We start from the raw sequence: 23,478 nt of genomic DNA on the forward strand, positions 1-23,478 counted from the left end.
TCTAGTACTACTTCATTATAATCTAATACCACTTGGTCATGAGCCTAGGCTTTTAGAAAAAAAAAAACGTGTATTAAGTAAAGGAATGTAAATAAAAAACATACCAGATTAACAAGATTTTCTTCGATATACTTGAATCAACAATTAGAAACGCCTCCAAATCCTCGATTTGAATCTGTAAATAAAATGACTGGTTTGTTTAGAACTAATGAATAAGGTGTATAAAGGTCTAGAAGGAGTTTGTTAACTTCTTTGTTTCTTCTCCTTGACTTATGTTGGTTTTGATTTAATGGTGTGATTTAGCTTTACCCATATGATATGTAAAGCAATATTTTTAAATAGAAATAAGTAAAGATTTGGTAATATCAGGAAGAAAATCTCTTTGCCAAAATCTTACGTTAAAGTGCCAAAACCAAATATGGAAAACATTGTCACGGTTGATAAGATTTTGATGTGTTTTCTATTCTTTTAAGTATGACAAGCCAAAATATGATTTTCTTCCTTTCAAGCCTTAATGTCACGACCCATATTTCTAACCCAAAAGACATTCATATTAAGTGGAGGAAGACCTTAACCTATAAACTATGGGATCTGTGATATTTTACCGTACCCAATTGTGCAACACCCTCGTTGTATTAGGTTTGTCACCCATAGAGGAAAGAGACCCACCTTGATCTGGGTCTATTTTGATCCCAGTATTTTTCATAAGGTCCCATGTTGTTTCAGTGTTAGGTCTAATTTGATACCACTTGGTCATGGGCTCACGTTTTCAACCAAAAAAACATACTTATTAATGGAAAAGGGTCTTTCTTATAAACTTAACGCTCATCTCATCTCTTACTGATATAGGATCTGTGACACTATGTCTTATTGAAATATTTATCCAACATTCAACATATGAGATATTTTCCCTTTAACATTTTGAAATTTAGACAAGTCTTCCATTTTTTTTGTTCTAACGCTTTAACACGGGATTTTGACAATGAGATTTTCTTCATCTTTTATCAAACATTACCAAAATAAAATCATATATATCATCGCTTCATCCTTAGCACTTGTAAATATTTCCTTTGAAACATAATAATAGTTTAATTGTTTTAAGTCTTTTTATTATATATTATATATTTTAAATTTAATCATATTAAATTCTATTATAAAGCATGATCGAATGTGAAAAAAATGGAGAGTTGTTTCTAATTAATTCCTATATAGTCCATGTCATTTTGAAAAAAAAAAAGATCCAAATTATGAGTTTTTTGCTCCTTGTATGCATGAAAGTAGGAATGCATATAAAGCTTTCTTCATAATTGAAGAAACGAAAAAATCAAAAGGAAAATCATACTTGTGCTAGAATTCCAAATCATCTTGAGTGATATCTGACAAACATTTTTCCTTATCATATATATATAGAATTAAAAAAAATGGCAATGAGATTGTTTTCCCTTTTTAATCAGACAATACCATGGATGGCTTCTCTTGGTAACAAAGGGGAAAACTTATATGTATAGTTGGTTAACATTGTGCAGTTTTTAATATTTTAGTTTTACAAAATAAATTTTTTTTAAGGTATGGTTTTCTTTCTTTTAAGTATGTTTTTATTTATTTGCGTTTATGTTTTTAGATTTTTTAGCTTATCATTTACTTTTCTTCATGTGTTGTTTTAAGAATTTTAGAGCTAAAGTTGATTGTGCTAATTTTCTAATGATTTTCCTTATCCAATGATGAAAATTTAGTTATCATCTTGTCTTTAGCTTTCGATAAATATGGATATTGTTTGGTTTGTGCTAAATTCTTATGTTAAGTATCATTTTTAGATTACGATTTCCATTAAGTTGAGCACATTGTATTTTGCTTAAAATTGTTGTATATATTTGAGACGGTTTATGATGATGTCAATTTGATTATGTCATGAATTCTAAAATTTGTTTGATTCTCTCTCAAGGTGAAATCCTAGGCAATACTTAGTTAAAAAATTGAATTAGGACATCATTGGATTGTTTAAACCTTTCGAGCCTACCTTTATATATGTTTATTCCTAGTATACCCTTTTGAGCCTAATATTACATTTTCTTTGTTAAACATCTATTTTATTTAGCCTAGCCTATAAAATAAAATTTCAATTTTGCATCTCTCACTCCTAAGTATGTTAATGATTTTAGGAAATGTATTTAGCTAGATGTTGAATAAGGTAAAAGGTGAAGTTGATGAAAAAGTTAGAAAATGCTTAGTATTCACCCCACTATCTATCATAGTAAGAAATAAGTTTGAGGGTGTAAAATTATGGTGAAAAAAATGAAAAAGAATGAAGTGTTAAACAAAAGAAAAAGTTGAAATAAAAAAAAAAGGGTGTAACTTCGAAGTATGACTAAAGCTCTATATAAGTCTTTGAAAGATTTTGTGCTTAAGGTGATTTATGTCGTAAAATATCCTTAATCCTACCTTGTATTAATTTGAACTTTGCATTAGCATAAATTGATCCGGATTGCATGATTATTCTTTGTAAAAGATTACGCACACACACATGTAAATCTGTTTGAGAATGAGCTTGCATTTGAATTGAAACATGAATTTGAATAATATCTATATTTTACCTTGAGTTGAGATTTTAAGATAACATATGAGAAATTATGGGAGATCATTGGATCGGTGCCATTCATCTCTAGCCAGTTAGTTGTTTTCTTTATTTAAATTGTTTTCATCATTTACATGCTTTGTTTTGTTAAAGTTTTCATTTATGTTTTGCTCGAGTTATTTTGTCACATTTTGAGCTTTAAATGAGCTTAGTTCTTGAAATTTAATTTAAAAATTAGTTATGTCACAACCCAAATTCTAGGCCAGGATTGGCGCATGGGCCCAATCGATGTAGCCCATTAAGCCCAAGCAAGCCTAATTATATGACCTGTTCATCATTCCATCAAAAGTTGCCAAAGTCACATTTCATAATTTCAATTCAAAACAATGCTAACCATTGCCAACTCATAATGGCATTACCAATCAAAATATACATATATTATCTAAAACATATATCTTAATAATTTACATTGGGTTTGTCTATACACAACAAAAGGGATACTCGACTTCCAGCGAAGAGATTCGGGTGAAAGTACAGCTATTGAATGCCGAGATACCTACCAAGGAGATGAATCTACGAGGACACCTCGACCTAGTTACCGACTGCCTCCTAATCTGAAACATGAAGTTGAAAACAGTGAGTATAAACCTAGTGAGTGAACAAAGGAAGGGAACAAGCAAATGATAAGAAAAGTTTAAGAGATCATTGTGCACTTATTTTCAAAAAACAATGCAATTTAGTTTAATTCTTATTAAAACCCCTCATTAAACCCTTAATTGGTTAATCACTTGATGATGAAGGATCCATACATAACAAAGAATTTGAAGAGTGAAAACTTTAATAGCATTCAAGCAAGTCAAGTGAAATGACAGGTCCTCGCTGCAGTGGAAAGGCATTCTCACTGCATTGAAATTAGGGCTCAAATCATTAGCTGACCAAGGGTTTCAAACTACAACCCCTCATTTCTAACTTAATTAATTAATTCCTTGATGTTGGAAGTCCATGATCAACTATGATGTTAAAGAAGTGGAAAATAGGGCAGAAACCAAACAAGGTAGCAAGCATGACAGAATGTTCTCGCTGCAACGAGAACCAGGCCAATGTAACCCCCCAAACTCGAGAGTTTCTTGTTGTAGCGAGAATGATTCTCGCTGCAGCGGGAAATAGGACAGCAAGAAAAAGTTTTGATTATATCAAGAAAAGGCCATTCTGCTGCAATGACAAAATCAACTTGAAACTACTTAGCAATTTCCAAGGTTCAACATGCAAGATTTCACATACATAACAACCATATACCATATTCATGAACTTCCTATTGTATAAATATATATATATATATATACATACATAACCACCAATACCACTACTGCCTCATCCAACTCATGTGCAACGCCCACATCGCGCACATAGTTGGAGTCATCGTGTACATCCCCTACATCGTGCACAACTAATACCGCCATGTGCATCCCCCACATTGTGCACAGGCAAAATCATCGTCCACACTCTCGCACCCTTCATCACTGGCATGTGCTCCCCCACATCGTGCACATGCTCGGTTATAATTACAAATAATATTACTATCAATACATATCATATATATTTAGATATATATATATATATCAACATAACACAAGGTACATGGATTCATCACAATCGCATTCCACAATGCAAAATGTTTCATTAAAAGCTTGTTCACATGCACATTTTAGAGAAAAACAGATAAAATATTCCAATGGATTTAATCAAACATATATGCCCTAATCCCAAAATATTTTAATGCAAGTTCACTCATCGGTATTTGTTAAATCTTTACCCAACTCCAACTTCCTCTAATGGTCCAAATGGGGCGGTGGGGCTTCGTTGGAACCTATCATCACATTAACATCACAATTAACCCAATTCACATAACTATAAATTCTAAAAGCTATCTCCTAACTAGCTTCCAAATACCATTAAGTGGCTATCTATTTTCACTATCCTAATCACTCTAAAATGAATAAACAACCTCAACTACAAAACACTCACAAGTCTAATCACTAGCCATTCTCAACACTTAAAAATCAACTCTAATTCACTACTCACCTTGGTAGCTTTGTAATTAAATTTCTTTCCAAAAATTTTCAAGCTATTATAGAAGCTCCCTCTTTCTCTCTTTAAAACACCTAGCTAGTGAGAGGAAGTATGGAAGTAAGACTTTTCAAGGGTTTTAAAGTAAGAGAGTGAAAGAGCATAAAAGGTTCTATGAAAGGATGCACAAAAGCATGAAAAGTGGAGCTAGCTTGAAAGAAGTTATGGAGGTTTCAAAACAAGCTTTCCATGGACGATGAAAAAAACGTGAGATGGGAAGTAAAAGAAGAAGAAGCTGCTGGAGAAATGAAGAAGTTGCTAAAAAAATTATATTTATAGCTAAAGCTTATCCAATCTCTACTTAAATTATGAAAATACCCTTAACAAGTTGGCTTGTTCTCCTCAAATCCTTGGTGCAATCTTTTTACACTTTTGACACTAGGACAAAGTCCATAACAGTTTAGAAATACTCAGATTCATGAAAACTTAAAATTTTGACTCGAGATGAAAAATGACCATTTTGCCCCTACCTTGGAAATCATCATTATTTTTTATTTCCTTCGTCATTTTACCCTTATTTTCATCATTCATTTATGCCTTAGGCCTACTTAGGCCTTAATATTGTTTAAAAGCCTACTTCTAGGGGCTCACCATGTGAAATGACGAAATTACCCCTGGCTCGTGTTATCGTGTCTACACCTAGTTACGGGCATATAGGAGTCGAGGTCTCACAAGTTATTTTCAATTATTTATTTTATTTTAGTAAATCATGCTGGGTCAATTTTATTTAGGTTGTTTTATGATTATTTTATGATAATTTGCTTCAATTTCAGTTATAATTTAAGTTAGTTTGTTGTTCTTGTAGTTGTGCAATTGAAAGGGGCTTATTGATCAAAAAAAGTGCATAAAAGATCCATGCTTCTTCTACTAATGTTCCCATATTTTGAGCATAACTTTCATTCTAGGGTCCAATTGACGTGATTTTTGAGCCATTGGAAATCTAAGAGATAGGGTTTCAACTTTTATGCTTACCATTTTACCCAATTCAGCTTGGAAAAAAGAGAAAATTTCATCACAAATTGAAGCATGCAGTAAAGCAGATGTGGCAAGATAAAATGTTAGGTGCCGTGGCCATAAATCAATGGGCATCACGACACCATGAAGAAGAGATGAGCATGGGCTAAGGCAAAGAGCTCATTGCCACAGCGCTAAGGCAGTGGCGTCGCAGCATCGACACGATTTCTTAGGTTTTGCTACATCTGGACTTTGATTTCAATAAGGATTCTGAGTCCTATTTTAAGACACTTTATGAACACTTAAGAATAACAATTAAGGCTGGTTTTCTCTAAAGAAAAAGAGCTATTAAGTAAGCAAGAAAGTTATCAAGCCCAGCCTTATAATATATTTTCCATGTGATTCATGTATTTGACAACATGCTTGCATACTTGAATACCTCGAAAAAATCGTCAAAAGTTGGTAGTGTACCTATTGGTACAACTAAGTTTATTTAAGCCTCGAACTAGTTCAAATAAAGATTTTAAGATGCAATTGAGAGTTATTGAATCTTAGAATAACTTAATATGGTGATTCGGAGTTCGGGGATTGATTTGGAGTTAAATTGGAATTTTCATAACGTAGGGGTAAAATGGTCATTTTTTCATCCGAGGGTAAATTTGGGATGGTGGATGAAATTTTGATCAAGTTTGACTATTTGGAACATAATTGGAGTTTGAGAAGTGAAAAATTTTAATTTCGATAATTTTTTGAACATAAGGGCAAAAAGGTCATTTTACGTGTCCATAAGGACGTAATTAGAATTTTTGGAATTTTACACCCCCTTGACACTTGTCAAACCCATGAAATTCATTTTATACTATGGATAATTGAGGGATTTTACGTGGTGGAAAAGAAATGCTTAATTATTAAGTTTTATGCATGGACCAATTACATGGTGACATGTGGTAAATTTTAATCCTTTTATAATTCCCTTTAAAAATCAGCACACACTCCTCTCATTTCATTCTTCATGGCCGGCCAAAACAAGGAACAAAGAGCAAAGAATAAGAGCAAACCCTAGAGAAGAAAATCAAGAGAAAATTCATTAAATTTCAAGGAATTAAGCAAGTAAAGGTAAAATTTCTTAATTCTAGCTTGTGATCTACCTTTCCTATGCATTCTTTTTCAATTACCATGGTTACAATTCAAGATCTCATGAACGATTCATGGCTGACCGAATTTAAGGAGAGAAGATTTGATGATTTATTTAGTTAGATTTCAAGGTATCTTAGTGTTTTTAGTTGTTTGGTGATGTTTAGCATGAAAAACAAGCAAGAAATTTCATGCCTTTCACCCACACTCCTTGGCTGAAATTTTCAAGAGAGAAATTGGATAATGGACTTTGATGAATTTCATGTTATTTAGGTGTTTTTAGTTGTTTTATGATGTAAGGTGTAAAAATCAAGCATGAAAATTATATGTTTTACACTAAACCTTCAATGGCCGAATTTTACAGGGAAGATATTGATTATGGATTTTTGTGATATTACATATTATTTAACTTGTAATTGATGACTTGGAGTGTTGGAAGTGGAATCAAGTTAATTGGAGTTGAATTGGATGTATTGGCCAATTAACCGATGTATAGATCGAATTAAGCCAATACCATTTTATTTCGATACATAATTGAAGCTACGTAGAACACCATATTTAGATAATAATCCGAACATTTCACATCCCATTTCATGCATTCATATAGAGCCTAAATTAGTTTTATAACAGTTTAGTACAAATATAGTAAATTGCTTGTTGTGCATTATGTTTAGGTGGTGAAACTTCCAATAAGGGTAAGGAGATTGTACCCGAAGACCGGGACTAGGAGTACTTTGACTCCCGATATTGTGAGTAACCTTATTATCGTCTTAATTATCTAAAGTAGTTTTATTCGTTTTTGTGATTTTATTAAAAAATGAGTTAAAATGGTAAATCCTTTATAAGTAAAATGTGATTAAAAGAAATGAGTTTTATAAATCATTTTGAAATTGAATGATGATTTTAGAAATTGAGTAATTGAAGACTGTTTGTTTGTGTTGTAAATTTATGGGTTCAATTGAATGGCTTATGGTGAAATTGGCATGAATGGCTGAATTGAAAATTGTGTTGAAATTGTATGAACTGTTTGTTTTGCCTTAACAGGCTAGGTAGTAATATAATTGTCATGTCATGTTGTCGAAATTTTTATTGATTTGGTGGGATATTGATTAGTCATTGCAGTGGTGGGTTTTCGTGGACCAGCTTATTAAAGAGGGGCACGGTAAATCCGATTATATTTTTTCTCAGTATGAGAGGCGCAGAGGGTATCTCTTAAGATAAAGCTTTAGAGTTCACTACACGCTAAACCACCACGTGAGGGTGAACTCAACCAACGCCAAGGAACGGCTATGCTTTTAAACCTAAAAATTTGTTTTATGCGTATATGAACTTTTCTTTAACAGCCTTGGCGGACTCGGTTGGATGCCTCGATCAAGGTATCCCAGAGAATAAGTTTTGGCACGAGCTAAATTTTTAAGAAATTCATAAGCCATATTGATTATTTGAGTGAAATGAAATTATTTTATTTAGTTGAAATGAGTTTGAAACGTTATGAATCATAGTACGATGAACTATTTTAAGTTGTCTCTATTTACTCGACTTAAGATATTTTAGATGACGGTTGTTTACTCACTGAGTTTATATAAACTCACCACCCTCCTTTCCACTCATTCTAGGATCAAGACAGTCCATAAATAGTTGATTATGTCGAGGGTTATTATTGGACTTGCCTCTTCAGAAATTGCAAGTCCACAGCCTTCGTTACCTTTGGTCATTCGAGGGCCCACACGTTATTGTAAATTAAATTACATACTCTAGTTATCTGTGTTACTGTATGTATGGATTTATTTTGCTTTTATGCTACAAAAATTATTTATGCAGAGTTCTATAAATATTGTTTTATAAGAAAATAGAATATTTCATTTAATATTTTTATTTTATTCTATTAGCTACAATTTCACCCTAAATGAATGTTTTAGACATAAAAACTTGTTTTTAGTTATGAAATGTGTATTTTCCCCTATATATTATATTTTCAGCAGGTTTCAAAAATTTTCAAAAAAATTACCAAAATGCCCTTATGAGACAGAAAATATTTTTTATTATTGTTTTGATTTGGAAATAGCTTATAATTTTTTAAAATATGATATTTAGTAATTATTGCTCGCAAGGGAGTGCGAAAACTGATATTAAGCCTTGCGAGGTTTCGGTTGGCATTCAGGGTAATGAATGTCTATCGGGACATCGCGGCAGTTGTCATGGGCTCAAGGAGAGTACCGGGTTGTGACAAAAGTGAAGGAAAAACTTTTGAAGATTGAAGATCTAAGATCTGACAAATCCGAGTTATCTTTTATTTTTTAGTTCTTTTTATGCTTTCTTTGTTTTGTGTTGATAGTTAAACTTTTTTGGATAATGTTTTTAGTAGTTATGAGGAATTAATTTTCTTATCTAGAGTTCAATTGAACACAACATGTAGTTTGAATTTTAAATACTCTTTTTTGCTTATGATTGATAGTATTTAAGTTGTTTTATTTCAATCTTATTCTCAATGCATCTGATTGCCTAATCACCAATTAGATTGATAGGTTAACCTATACGAAATTGATAGAGAGAGAGTTTAGTGTAAGCCTTAGATGAAATAGTATATGTTCAATATCAATTACATAAGATGATCGATTTGATTCGCGTGTTAGGCAGACACACACTTGCATGTCATATATACCCAATATTACAATATAAGCTAAATGAGTCTTTCTTAATTGTAATTTGCATAAACATATAGTGAAATAGTTGAGAGATATTTTTATATGACACTCAAAAGAGACTTATAAATACATTAGAATCCTAAGTTAACAACTCAGTTATCTTGTAAGTAAAGAGAAAGTTAAACAGATTCAAATGAAGTGATGAAGGGATATTGTAATTCTAGGTTATATTTAATTTATTAATTTTGTTTAAATTGTGATTCTTGTTTTTAGTTTTAGTTTATTTAATTTTTAATAGTTTTAAAAATCAATTGTCTAGATAAAATTAAGTTGAGTTAATTTTAGTACTTAGCAAAAGATTTTGGTGGAATTCTTAATGGGAACGACACTCTACTCTTCATTACATTACTTGTTAATGATATGTGCACTTGCATGGTAAATCTGACAAAAAAAACATACTGGATTAACAAGGATTTCTTTGATATAGTTGAACTGGAAATTCTAAACACCTCCAAATGCTCGATTTGAAGTTGTAAATAGAATGAAAGTTTTATTAAATAAGGTGTACTAAGGTCTAGAAGGAGTATGTTGACTTCTTTGTTTCTCTTTTTTGGCTTATGTTGGTTTCAATTCCATAAGTAAAGATTTGGTAATGTTTGATAAAAAAAGGAAGAGAATCTCATTACCAAAATCCTGCATTAAAAAGCCAAAACCAAAAATGGAAAACATTTCACTGTTGATAAGATTTTGATGTGTTTTCACTTCCTTCCAAGTATGAGGAGCCTAAACATGAGTTTCATCCTTCTTAATGTGATGACCCACATTTTCAACCCAAAATAAATACCTGTTAAGTTAAGGAAATGACCCACCTTGGTCCATTCTATTTTAACTCTATTATTTTTCATGGGGTTCCACGTTAGTGAAGTGTTAAGTCTAATTTGATACCATTGGGTCATGGGCCTACATTTCCAATCAAAAAAACATGCTAATTAAGTAAAGGAAGGTCTTTACTTATAAACCTAAGGCTCATCCTATCTCTTACTAATGCGGGATTCGTGACACTAAGTCTTAATAAAATATTTATTCAAAAGATATTTTTTACCTTAACATTTTGAAATATTGACAAAGCCTGCCACTTTTGGTTGTAATGCTTCAACACAAGATTTTAACAATGAGATTTCTTTCTCTTTTATCAAACATTATCGAAATAAAATCATATGTATCATTGCCTCATTGTTAGCAGTTGTAAACATTTATTTTGAAATATATTAACTACTTTAATTGTTTTGAGTCGTTGGTATTATATATTAAAGATTTTAAATTTAATCATGTTAAATTCAATTATAAAGGATGATCAAATCAGGAAAAATGAATAGTTGTTTTTGTTTAATTCTTATACATATTCCATGTCATTATGACAAAAAAAAAAACAAAATTATGAGTGCTTTTGTTCCTTGTACGTATGAAAGTAGAAATTCATATGTAAGCTTTCTTCATCATTACAAAAATGAAAAAGGGAAAAGGAAAATTACATTTGTGCTAGAATTCCAAACCATGGTGAATGATATCTAATGGACATTTTTCTAATTAGATTATCTATATGCTTTCTCCAAGCGAGCCTTGTGAAACCAAGGATTTGTTTAAGATATGGGTCATTTTGTAGCTATTAAGGTTTTACCTTGTAAAGCTATCGAAATTGGACCTTTTGTTCTATACTGGAGACTCGATAAGGATCAAGAAAAGGAACTACCAAGGACCTAATGTTACATCACCACCACTGTTGTTTTATTATTGTGGAGAGGAGGAAGTATTCGACATTGTGTTCCCAGAATGGAACTTTTGGGGATTGTAAATTCTAGTACATATTACCATAAAAAATTGATAGTGGCAAAAAAAAAGGGAAAAGAAAACTACCAAATTTTTATTGCATATAACCAACTAGTCTTGTTTACTTGAAACAAATTTTTGTTGGAATGGTCGCCTTTATACCTAGGTAATTACATAAAACAAAGAATTTATATGTTGAACTCAATTAGTAAGTATAAGTTTCACAATATTTTGGTGGGCCAAGTTAAGAAAATATCTACATCCAAGCATTTGGCTCATTAGTTGGTACATGATCCCCTTGCCTAAAGAGTAAGGTTCGAATCCCCTCTATCCCAATTATATAAAAAAAAAGTTAAGAAAATATTTTTATTCATTCTTATTTTATTTTGTGAAACTAAAATATTTGCCCCCCTTTTTCTTATCTAAAGTAGCTACCTTTGGTAATATCTTATTAAAAAAGGAAAACAATCTCATTGCCAAAATTTAATAACATATATGTGTGCGTGTGTATATATATATATATATATATATAGAGAGAGAGAGAGACAGAGACAGAGAGATAGAGAGAGAATCTTATTAGAAAAAATATCTATCAGATATCACTCACGGTGATTTGGAATTTTATCATAAATATAATTTTTCTTTTGATTTTTTCATTTCTTTAATTATGAAGAAAGCTTATATATGCATTTGTATTTTCATGTATAAAAGGAACAAAAACACTCAAAATTTAGTTCTTTTTTTTTTCAAAGTGACATGGATTATATATAGGAATTAATTAGAAATAACTCTCCATTTTTACCTTATTTGATCATCCTTTATAATAGAGTTTAATATGATTAATTTTAAAATCTTTAATATATAATATAAAAGACTTAAAACAACTAAACTAGTTAATATTTTTCAAAAGAAATATTTACATGTGCTAAGGATGATGCAATAATATAAATGATTTTATTTCAGCAATGTTTAATAAAAGAAGGAGAAAATCTCATTGTCTAAATCTTGTGTTAAAGCGTTAGAACCAAAAATAGAAAGCTTTCTCTAAGCTTCAAAATCTTAAGGGGGAAAATATCTCCTATGATGTATGTTGGATAAATATTTCATTAAGACTTAGTGTCATGAATCCCACATCATTAAAAGATGGGATCATCTGTTTATAAGCAAGGACCTTCCTTTACTTTTTTTTTTTTTTTTGGAAAAGCTTGTGGTTTTATTGATGAAATTGTAGCCAAAATGCCATTTGAAGTCTTTAGACAAGGTAAGCAGAAGACTTTTAATGGTATCAGAAGTTTAGCTTAACAGTATAGCACTGACCAATTTCAACTAAGTGTCACTTGCAAAAATTTGTTACACCCCTGCACCCTCAAAACTCAAGGATAAACAAAAATCACCCTTATGTGGTTAAAACTAAACCCTAGCAGTTATCTTAAATGAACTACTCCTACTTGCAAACATGAAGAAAAATTCTCTTGACCCTTTAACATAGTCATTAAAACACAAAATCAAAACATACAAACCAAATCTAAATCAACCTACACTATGAGTCCAAGCACAAAAAGCAAAACTCAAAAGTTTTGTCAGATCACAATTTCTTCAATCTTGATCTCTAGCACTGAAGATAAGAAATCAACTTCCATCCCCAAGCAAGTCAAGGTAATTTACAACCAAACCAAAATGCAGGAGTTAGATGAACTTCATTCCACCCTCGCTGTTTGCGTCAAGCGCCTTTACAGATCTTCACATAGTCTACTTAAGAAACATGTTCTTTCAGTTGGAAACATGAACCCATGACTAAGTGGTATCAAATTATAATGAAGTAGTACTAGAAAGCACCCTCCAAAAATTTAATATCTTCTAAATTGCTCTTGATTCAAGTTTAAGGCAAAAATGCCTAGACAATTACCCATCATTTTTTAGCCAAATGAATTATCAACCGAAACTTGTTCATACTACTTCTGGTGGATCCACTATGATATACAACATTGGAAGAGTTCTAGAATTACAGAAAGACATGATTCCAAAAGGAAAACTAAGTGCAAAACTTAGACAAGTGATTGTGAAGGGTGAGGTTTATATGGAGAAGTGCGACAAGCCTTATGAAACTAGGGATTTGTTTATGATATAAGGCATTTTGCAGCTTCTAAGGTTTTACCTTGGAATGTTACCAAGCTTGAACCTTTTGTTTTATACTAGAGATTCGACGAGGCTCAGGAAAGGGAACTATTAAGGACTTAATGCTACGTCACAAATTCCATTATTTCATTATTGTGGAGAAAAGGAAGCATTCGATAAATATTTACCATCCCTTGAAGGTCTAATTATGGAACACAATGCTAAATGCTTCCTTCTCCCTGCAATAATAAAATAATGGCAGTGATGATGCACCATTAGGTCCTTAGTAGTCCATTTTCTAATCCTTGTTGAGTCTCTAGTATAGAACAAAAGGTCCAAGTTTGGTAGCTTTCCAAAGTAAAACCTTAGAAGCTACAAAATGCCCTATATCGTAAACAAATCCCTAGTTTTATTAGGCTCATCGCGCTTCTCCATATTGACCTCGCCATTGACAATCACTAGTCTAAGTTCTACATTAGGTTTCCTTTTCTCAATCATGTCTTTTGTAATTCCTAAACTCTTCCGGTGCTGCAAATCATGGTGGATCCACCAGAAGCAGTTCGGACAAGTTTCAATTAATGATTCATTAGGCCTAAAATTGATAGGTAATTTCGAGGCATTTTCACCTCAAACATGAATTAGAGCAATTTAAAGGATATTCAATTCTTGCATGGTGCTTTCTATTACTACTTCATTATAATTTGATACCACTAGGGTCATGAGCCCATGTGCCCAGCAAAAAAACATGTTTATTATGTAAAGGAATGTAAATAAAAAACATACTGGATTAACAAGATTTTCTTCAATATACCTAGATCGACAATTAAAAACGCCTCCAAATTCTCAATTTGAATCTGTAAATAAAATGATTGTTTTTTTTTGTTAGAACTAATGAATAAGGTTTATAAACGTTTAGAAGGAGTCTATTGACTTCTTTGTTTCTCCTTTTTGCTTATGTTGGTTTTAATTCAATGGTGTGATTTAGATTTCCCCATCTGATATATAAAGCGATATTTTTAAATAAAAATAAGTAAAGATTTGGTAATATCAGGAAGAAAATCTCTTTGCCAAAATCCTGCATTAAAATGTCAAAATCAAATATGGAAAACATTGTCACGGTTGATAGGAATTTGATGTGTTTTTCCATCCTTCCAAGAATAAAGAGCCAAATCATGATTTTCTTCTTTTTAAGTCTTAATGTCAAGACCCATATTTCTAAACCAAAAGACATTCATATTAAGTGGAGGAAGACCCTTACTTATAAACTGTGGCATCCGTGATATTTTACCTCACCTAATTGTGCAACACCTTTGTTGCATTAGGTCTTTCACCCATAGAGGAAAGAGACCCCTCTTGGTTTGGGTCTATTTCGATCCTAGTATTTTTCATGGGGTCCTTTGTTGTTGAAGTGTTAGGTCTAACTTGATACCACTTGGTCATAGGCCAATGTTTTCAGCCAAAAAAACATGCTCATTAGGTGGAAGAAGGTCTTTACTTATAAACTTAATGCTCATCTCATCTCTTACTGATGTGGGATCTGCGACACTTTGTCTTATTGAAATATTTATCCAACATTCAACATAGGTGATATTTTGCCCTTAACATTTTGAAATTTAGAAAAAGTCTTCCATTTTTTGTTCTAACATTTTAACGGGGGATTTTGACAATGAGATTTTCTTCATTTTTTATTAAACATAACCAAAATAAAATCATATATATCATCGCCTCATCCTTGGCACTTGTAAATATTTCTTTTGAAACATATTAAATAGTTTAATTGTTTTAAGTCTTTTATATTATATAGTAAAGATTTAAAATTTAATCATATTAAATTTTATTATAAATGTTAGCTTTAAAATTATTATTTATAGTTTTGATTATAACAAAATGATGAAATTTGCTTCAATATTATTTGAGTAATCTTTGACCAATTCTTGAAATAATTTAACTCCCATACATTTGTTCTTACATAGACACAAGCTTGACTCTTGAAGTTATTGACCTATATCTATAAGCTTGTATGAATACTTATGATTCTCATTCATTAAAATTTGATTTAAAGATTAAAGGAAAATTTAGATGCACTCATTAAAGGGAAGTTTGGAATATCATTTTTAATGATAAAAAAAAAAAGAGAAGGAAGACTAAATCAAATAGAGTTAAATAGTTCTTCATGTTTAATTTATGTGTGTGTTGCTTAGTTANGAAGGAAGACTAAATCAAATAGAGTTAAATAGGTCTTCATGTTTAATTTATGTGTGTGATGCTTAGTTAGGATTTTATTGAATATTATGTGCTAGTTATTATGGATATTCAATATATCTTGCTTAGCTACTGTGGGTATTGTATATCTTGTTTAGCTGTTATGGATATGATAAATAGTTTATTGCAAATCTTTAAAGAAAACTAAATGCATTGACTAAGGGGGAGCAACTCACTATGCATAACGATTTAAAGCATTCATATTGAACATAGACATTGCACTTTTAAATTAGGAGTGTTTTGTCATCATCAAAAATAAAAGAAAGAGAATGTTGACTCTATATGTTTTTTATGATAGCAAAATATTCCTATTCATTTGTGTCTAATACCTTTACTTGAGTGTGCAGGAAATTAATATATGAAATTAATTTATTAACTCTTCAAAGAGTATTTTTGAAAGAAAAAAAGGGAAAAAATCAAAAAGATGTAACTGTTTAACAAAGAGGAAGCTTATTGGTGAAACAAGGAAGAATGTTGGTTGATCAAAGTTTCAAATTGGAGAAATGGCGGGCTGAAGAGTTTGAGAAACAGTATCAACTTAACCGACCAAGACAGTCGACTAAGTGTTCTCTGCCAAGATTTGCAAACAAGAAACAAAATCAACTTAGTCGACCAAGTCAGTCGACTAAGAGCTCTTTGTCTGCAATTTGAACCAGAGCACTACAAGACAGATTAACGGCTAAAACTCATCCTCAACTATTTCCAATGGCCATAAACTATCAAATTGCCATCAAAGTTGTTTCTCCAAGTATAAAAGGGTCTTCCAATGGTTAGAAATCAGTTTTTGAGAGAATTGAAGGCTTCCAAGTGATATAAAGTTGAAAAACCAGAAAATCCTCTCTGCACCTTACTGCACTTAAACGCCAATCTTTGTAATAGAGTTCAGCACTTCATCTTGTATCATCTAGATCAAGTAAATGATCATAGGTACTTCTTTATTTCTTCTCTTCTTGTACACTTAGAGTGAGCGAGTCACTCTAAGGGATTTATTCAAGCTTGGATTGCTTGATTGAGTGTAAAGGTTCTAACTTAGCCTAAAAAAGTTGGTTGTTGGGTTTTGGTTGATCCCGATAAAAACCATTGTTGCAGGTTGTGGTTGAGCCTTGAAAAACCACCTTGGGTTTTAGTTTAGCTCATGAAAAACTAGTGTAAAAGGTTGTGGTTGAGCCTTGAAAAACCACTTTAGGTTTTAGTTGAACCCGTGAAAAACTAGTGTAAAGGTTTTGGCTGAGCCTGTGAAAAGCCATTGTAAAAGCTTGGTTAAAGCTTGTGAATTTCACTTGATTCTTAGTGAATTGTTCGGAAAATCCTTGGTTGGATAATCAAGGTAGTGGATATAGGTCTCGGACCGAACCACTATAAATTGCTGTCCATTGTCTACTTTGTTCTGAAAATTAGTTCCTCACCTTGTCAAGAGCCAAATTGTGCTATTCACCCCTCCTCTAGCACATATCAACGGGACCAATAATAAAGCATGATAGAATAGGGAAAAAATGGATAGTTGTTTCTAATTAATTCCTATATATAGTCCATCTCATTCTGAAAAAAAAAAAAAGAACCAAATTATGAGTTTTTTTTTCCTTGTATGCATGAAAGTAGAAATGCATATATAAGATTTCTTCATAATTGAATAAATGAAAAAATCAAAAGGAAAATCATACTTGTGCTAGAATTCCAAATCATTTTGAGTGATATCTAACAAACATTTTTCTTGATCAAATATATATATATATAATTAAAAAAATGGCAACGAGATTGTTTTCCTTTTTTAATCAGACATTACCATGGGGGGCTCATCTTGATAACAAAGTAGAGAACTTATATGTATAGTTGGTTAGCATTGTGTAGTTTTTAATATTTTAGTTTTACAAAATAAATTAAGAGTGAAACAAAAGATTGTCTTAACTTGGCTTCCCAAAATATTGTGAAACTTATACTTATTAGCTCAACTTAGCATATAAATTCTAATCCAATATTTTAAGCCTATCAAATTTTAAAAAATAAAAGTGAGTCTATTAATGCAAATCCACTAAGTCTTAATATAAATCTAAGCATATTATAACATGTTATATCTCAAAAGTCCAGCCCATTAGCCCAATGTACCAATTTATAGTTGAAGAGGCAAATAGAAAATAAAAGGAAAGCTTTTTCACGAAGCGACTCATTTCATGCAAAACAAACAAAGTGAAAAAGCATTTCATTTGAGTTTGAAAAATTGTCTAAGTTCTTGAGATTTAGTTTAAGTATTAGTTATTTAAAGTCATTTATCTTATTTTAGTAAATTATGTTGGGTTCATTTTCTTTAAGTTAATTTTTTATACTTTTCTTTAAGTCTAGTTATTATTTAATTTAGTTGTTGCTTTTGAAGGTGTGCTATGAAAATTGTGATATTTTGTGAAGAATGCATTCAAGGTGCAGACTTCTATTGCACATATTTGGGTATTTCTAGCACATTTCACTACATAAGTCAAATTGATGTGATTATTGAACCATTGGAAACCTAAGAGGTAGAGCTACAACTTTTATGTTTATCACTTTTTCCAATTCAACCTCGGTGAAGGAGAAAATCATGTCAAAAGTCAAAGTAATGTAGCAGAACCTTGAAATTCATGACAAAGCATGGGCACCGTATTGCCACGACAAGGGATATATGCTTTAACACACCAGAGGCTAGGGTGCCACGACCACCTAAAAAGCAACACTGCAATGCCTAAAAGGAAAATATGAAAAAATAATATTGAGAGCACGATGCCATGAAGTTTAAGGAGAGAGGGCTGTAACACTCGCAAATCAAAATAGAGTTTTCATGCCACTAAACTTCTACTTTTGACATGAATTTGAGCTTTATTTTACCCTTCTTTTTGAGCAAGTTTCAAGAATAATTAAGTAAGGGTTTTCTAAAGAAAATGAGGCATTCAAGCTAGCAAGAAAGCAAGGAAAACAAGATTGCAAATCGAAGACTTGACAAATATTGGAGTTCTTTTTCTTTTGTTATCTTTATACTTTCTTTGTTTAGTTTTGATGGTTAAACTTTTTTTGGATGATGTTTTTAGTATTTATGGGGAACTAAATTTCTTTAATCTGGAATCGTAATTGAACCAAATGCATAATTTGAATTTTTTATATTTTGTCTTGCTTATGATTGATAATGTTTGAGTTGTTTATTTCAGTCTTTTTCTTAATGCGTCTGATTGCTTCATCACCAATTAGATTAATTTGAAACCTAAACGAAACTGGAAGAGGGAGTTTGGAGTAAGCTATGGATGAAATAGCACATGTTCAACATCACTTGCATGGGATGATTGATTCATCTAGCATGTAAGGTAGGAATACACTTACATGTCATATGTAGCCATAATTAAAGTTTAAGCTTAATGAGTCATTCTTAATTTCAAGTTGCTTACAAATATAGTAAGTTGGTTAAGGAAGATATTTTTATAAGAACATCAAAAGAGACTTATAAATACATTAGAACTCTAGGTTAACAACTCAAGCCTATTTAGTAAGTAAAGAAAGAGTAGAAGAGATCTAGATGAAACATTGAGGGGATATTATGGTTCTAAAGTTTTGATTGATTTATTCTACTTAAATATTTACTTTTGTTTTTAGTTTTACTTTTAGTTTCTTTAATTTCCAGCACCTTTAAATTCAGTTGTTTGGATAAGATTAAGTTGTGTTAATTTTAGTACTTAGCAAAAAATATTTAGGCAATTCTTCATGGGAACCAACTTTACTTTCTATTATATTCTTTGTTAATGATACGTAGACTTGCATGGTGAATCCGACAAGAAGTTTTTGGCACCATTGTCATGGATTTGTTCCAATTTTCTTTGTTAATATTAATACCAAGCAATTTTAGTCTCCATTAAAACTTTCTTTTACTTTGTTTACAAGTACTTTTGGTCATTGTATATAAAGGGTGGGAAGGTTGGAGATTGTTCATTTTGATCCAAAAATCAAAAAGGCTCTTTGAAGACTTCGAAAAGAAAATTCACAAGCTTCAACTCAATTTGAATCAATGGCTGATCAACAAGAAAAGAACAAGTCCTTGCAAGAATATGACATACCTTTCGTTCAAGGCCTTTATTCTAGAATCAATAAACCTACTATCCAAGTCAATAAATTTGAGATTAAGCCAGTAATCATTCAGATGATTTAGACTTCAATTCAGTTTAGGGGATTGTTGAGTGATGATCCTAATGCACATACTGTAAGAAGATATACCAATAAGGGTTTTGTACACTATCCTGTATGCCCATAATGCATCATTGAGTCTCTTAGCCTAGTCCTTCATTGATGGAATATGACATTTTCTAGTATTCGATTGATTTCCCAGTCAGATACCTCAACTTGTCTGCTTGTTTATGGATGATATGCTATCACCACCTTGTGAGTTACTCCATACTTTGCAAGCAAAATAGTGAAGAATTTATTATAGAAGTGGCTACCTTCATAACTTATTATCGCTTTTGGTATGTCGAACCTTGTGAAAATGTTTTTCCATAGAAATTCTAATACGACCTTTGCATCATTGGTAGGCAATGCTGAAGCTTCCACCCATTTCAATACATAGTCCACAACTACCAAAATGTAACGATTGTTGAATGATGAGATGAAGGGTCCTATAAAATCAATTCCTCAAACATTGAATAACTCTACTTCCAAAATACTATTTAACGGCATCTCATTTTATCTTGAGATATTCCCCACACATTGACATCTATCACAATGCAAGACAAAATTATTGGCATCTTTGAAAAGTGTGGGCTAGAACAATCTTGATCATAAGACTTTTGCTCCTAATACACTCTCCTCTAAAATGACCTCCATAGTTTGATGAGTTACAATGCTTCAAAACACTTTCAACCTCCTCGTCTAGAATGCACCTCTTCAAAACTTTATTTGCAAATTGCTTAAACAAATACGGTTCATCCTATACAAAAAACCTAACACCATGAAGAAACTTCTTTTTTTGATGAAAATTTAAGTTAGGAGGAAGAAGTTTACTTACAATTTAGTTGACGCAATCAGCATACCAAGGTACCCTTTTTTGATCAACAAATAATAACTGCTCATGAGGTTAGGTTATTACCCCGATTAGCATTGTCCAACCTTGACAGATGATCTACTACTTGATTCTCCATGCCTTTTCGATCTCTAGTTTCCAAGTTAAATTCTTGTAGCAGCAATATCCATCTTATTAACCTTAGCTTGGCATCTTTTTTAGCAGTTAGATACTTATTCGTAAATGATTAGTGTTAACACCAACTTTCATACCAATCAAGAAAGAATAGAATTTGTCAAATGCATACACAATAGTTAAAAGTTCTTTCTTAGTAATGGTGTAGTGCATCTAAGTTTCTATCAAGGTTTTGCTAGCAAAATATATAGAATGAAAAATTTTACCTTTTCTCTATCTTAGCGTCGCTCCTACACCATACTCACTATCATCGCACTTGAGTTCAAATGGAAGTGATCAATTAGGAACTATAATGATGGGTGTAGATATTATCCTATTTTTCAATTCTACAAACGCCATATGACATGCATCATCAACTTAAAGGGGACATTTTTTTCCAACAAGTTACATAAAGGTTTAGAGATTTTGAAAAAATCCTTAATAAATTGTCGATAAAATCTGACGTGTCAAAGGAAACTTCTAATACTTCTTACCAAATTTGGTGGTGGAAGTTTCTCAATCGTTTCTGTCTTAGCTTTGTCCACCTCCAATCTTTTGCTGGAAATTTTATGTCAGAGAACTATACTTCCTGTACCATAAAATGGCATTTCTTCTAATTCAAAACCAAGTTTGTCTCTTCGCATCATCTCAAAACCCTGTCAAGGTTCAACAAACAATCATCAAAATTACTACCAAAAACAAAAAAGTTGTCCATAAATACCTCAAGTGAGTCTTAGACCATATCAAAAAATATTGCAATCATGCATCATTGGAATGTGGTTGGGGCATTATAGAGTCCAAATGGCATCCTCTGAAAAACAAAAGTGACATAAAGGAAGAGAAATGTTGTGTTCTCTTATCCTCTAGAGCTATCATAATTTGGTTGTATCTCGAATGCCCATCCAAGACACAATAGAATTCCTTCCCTGATCAACAAATGGTAATGGAAAGTGGTCTTTCCTTATGGCCTTATTAAGTTTTTGGTAAACCTTGCATACCCTCCAACTAGTTACAGTTCTCATGGGAATGAGCTCATTATTATAGTTAGCTATTACTGTCATCCCCTTACTTTGGTATACATTGTATCAAACTTACCCATGCACTATCTAATATAGGATAAATAATGCCAACATCCAACCATTTGATGATCTCCTTTTTTACCATCTTTTTCATGATTGGATTAAGTCTTCAATGATGTTTTATGGTGGCTTTATGACCTTCCTTCAATAGGATCTTATGCATGCATATCGAGGGACTAATCCACTTTGTTTGTAATCGTCTATCCCAGTGCCTTCTTATGTTCTCTTAGAATTCTTAACAACTTTTCTTTTTCCTATTTAATAAGAACAGATGAAATAATAACATGAAGTGTAGATGAGTTACCAAGAGAGACATACCTTAAGTGATTTATTAGGGTTTTAAGTTCCAACTTTAGAGGTTCTTCAATAAATGGCTTTGTTGGTGTAGATGTTGATAAAGCATCCAACATCTCATATTATGTCCTCGTGACACGAGAAGGGGCATCTAATAATTTCACACATTCAATAATTTTTTTGTCATTTTTCCCTGAATTAGCTATTGAAAAGCTTCAAGCAGGTCCACAAGGTGACTTTCCTCAAACATTTCTCTTGTGACTCTATCAACTATACTCACTGCATAGCACTCATCATGATCGTTAGCAAATTTTAAAGCTTTAAAGATATTGACAGTTATATTTTGTTCCTAGACTCTCAAAGTTAGCTCTCCTTTGTTTGCATCTATGAGTGCTCTAGCAATACGTAAGAAAGGCCTCCCCAAAATGATTGGAACCTCTTTGTCTTTCTCCGTATGTAGTACCACAAAATCTGCTGGAAAGATGAACTTGTCTACTTTTACTAATGCATTTTCTACAATGCCTTGCAAGTATGTGATGGTGCATTCTGCCTATTGTAAAGTCACTATGGTTGACTTAATCTCTTCCAAGCCCAATTTCTTGTAAATAGACAATGGCATCAAGTTGATACTATCCCCCAAATCACTCAATGCCTTTGTGAAAAAATATGCTCCACTGGTGCATGAAATTGTAAAATTATCAAGATCTTTGAGTTTCAACTGAAGCTTGTTTTGTATGATTGCACTGCACTCCTCAATGAGTGCCACTATCTCAAAGTCATCTAATCCTATTTCTTCAACAATATATCTTTTAAAAACTTAACATATGAAGGCATCTGCTCTGAAGCCTCTACAAATGGTATGTCGATGTGCAACTTCTTGAATACCTCTTTAAATTTCTGAAATTGGTTTTCTTGTTGCTAAGGAAAGGATGGTGGTGTTGTGACCATAGCTTTATTCTCCTCACTTCAATTGTTAGAACTAACTATCTATGTCTCATTATGAGCTTTTTGTCAACTTGTTTAACTTGTTTAGTATTACCCTTAATCTCTTTACCACTTCTTAAGGTGATGACCTTCACATGTTCTTTGCCTTCCCTCTTTAGATGTGTCTCAATGTCACTAGGCAACGTCCCTTGAGCTTTTTTGTTAATTGTGCTTGCTAACTACCTAACTTGCATCTTAAGGTTTCTCAACAAGGCTGCTTGACTATTGATATGGGAGTTTCTCTTGGCCATGTAATGCATCATTAAGTCTTCCATGGATGGCCTCTTTAGAGAGTGGGGGCTCTCG

The 23,478-nt window shown here is 32.0% G+C and overlaps 1 long non-coding RNA gene across 3 annotated transcripts; it reads left to right on the plus strand.

The window, feature by feature from the left end:
- LOC108663755 lies at positions 6,675-9,186 on the plus strand. Of its 3 annotated transcripts, none has more exons than XR_001929766.1 (3): positions 6,675-6,769; positions 7,462-7,536; positions 8,931-9,186. It is a non-coding gene; the product is annotated as an uncharacterized LOC108663755 (long non-coding RNA). The 3 variants fall into 3 exon arrangements; XR_001929767.1 differs by having other exon boundaries at positions 8,949-9,186; XR_001929768.1 differs by lacking the exon at positions 8,931-9,186 and adding an exon at positions 8,404-8,579.

The sequence above is a fragment of the Theobroma cacao genome, chromosome 10 (genome assembly GCF_000208745.1).
Source record: "Theobroma cacao cultivar B97-61/B2 chromosome 10, Criollo_cocoa_genome_V2, whole genome shotgun sequence".
Taxonomy (NCBI): domain Eukaryota; kingdom Viridiplantae; phylum Streptophyta; class Magnoliopsida; order Malvales; family Malvaceae; genus Theobroma; species Theobroma cacao.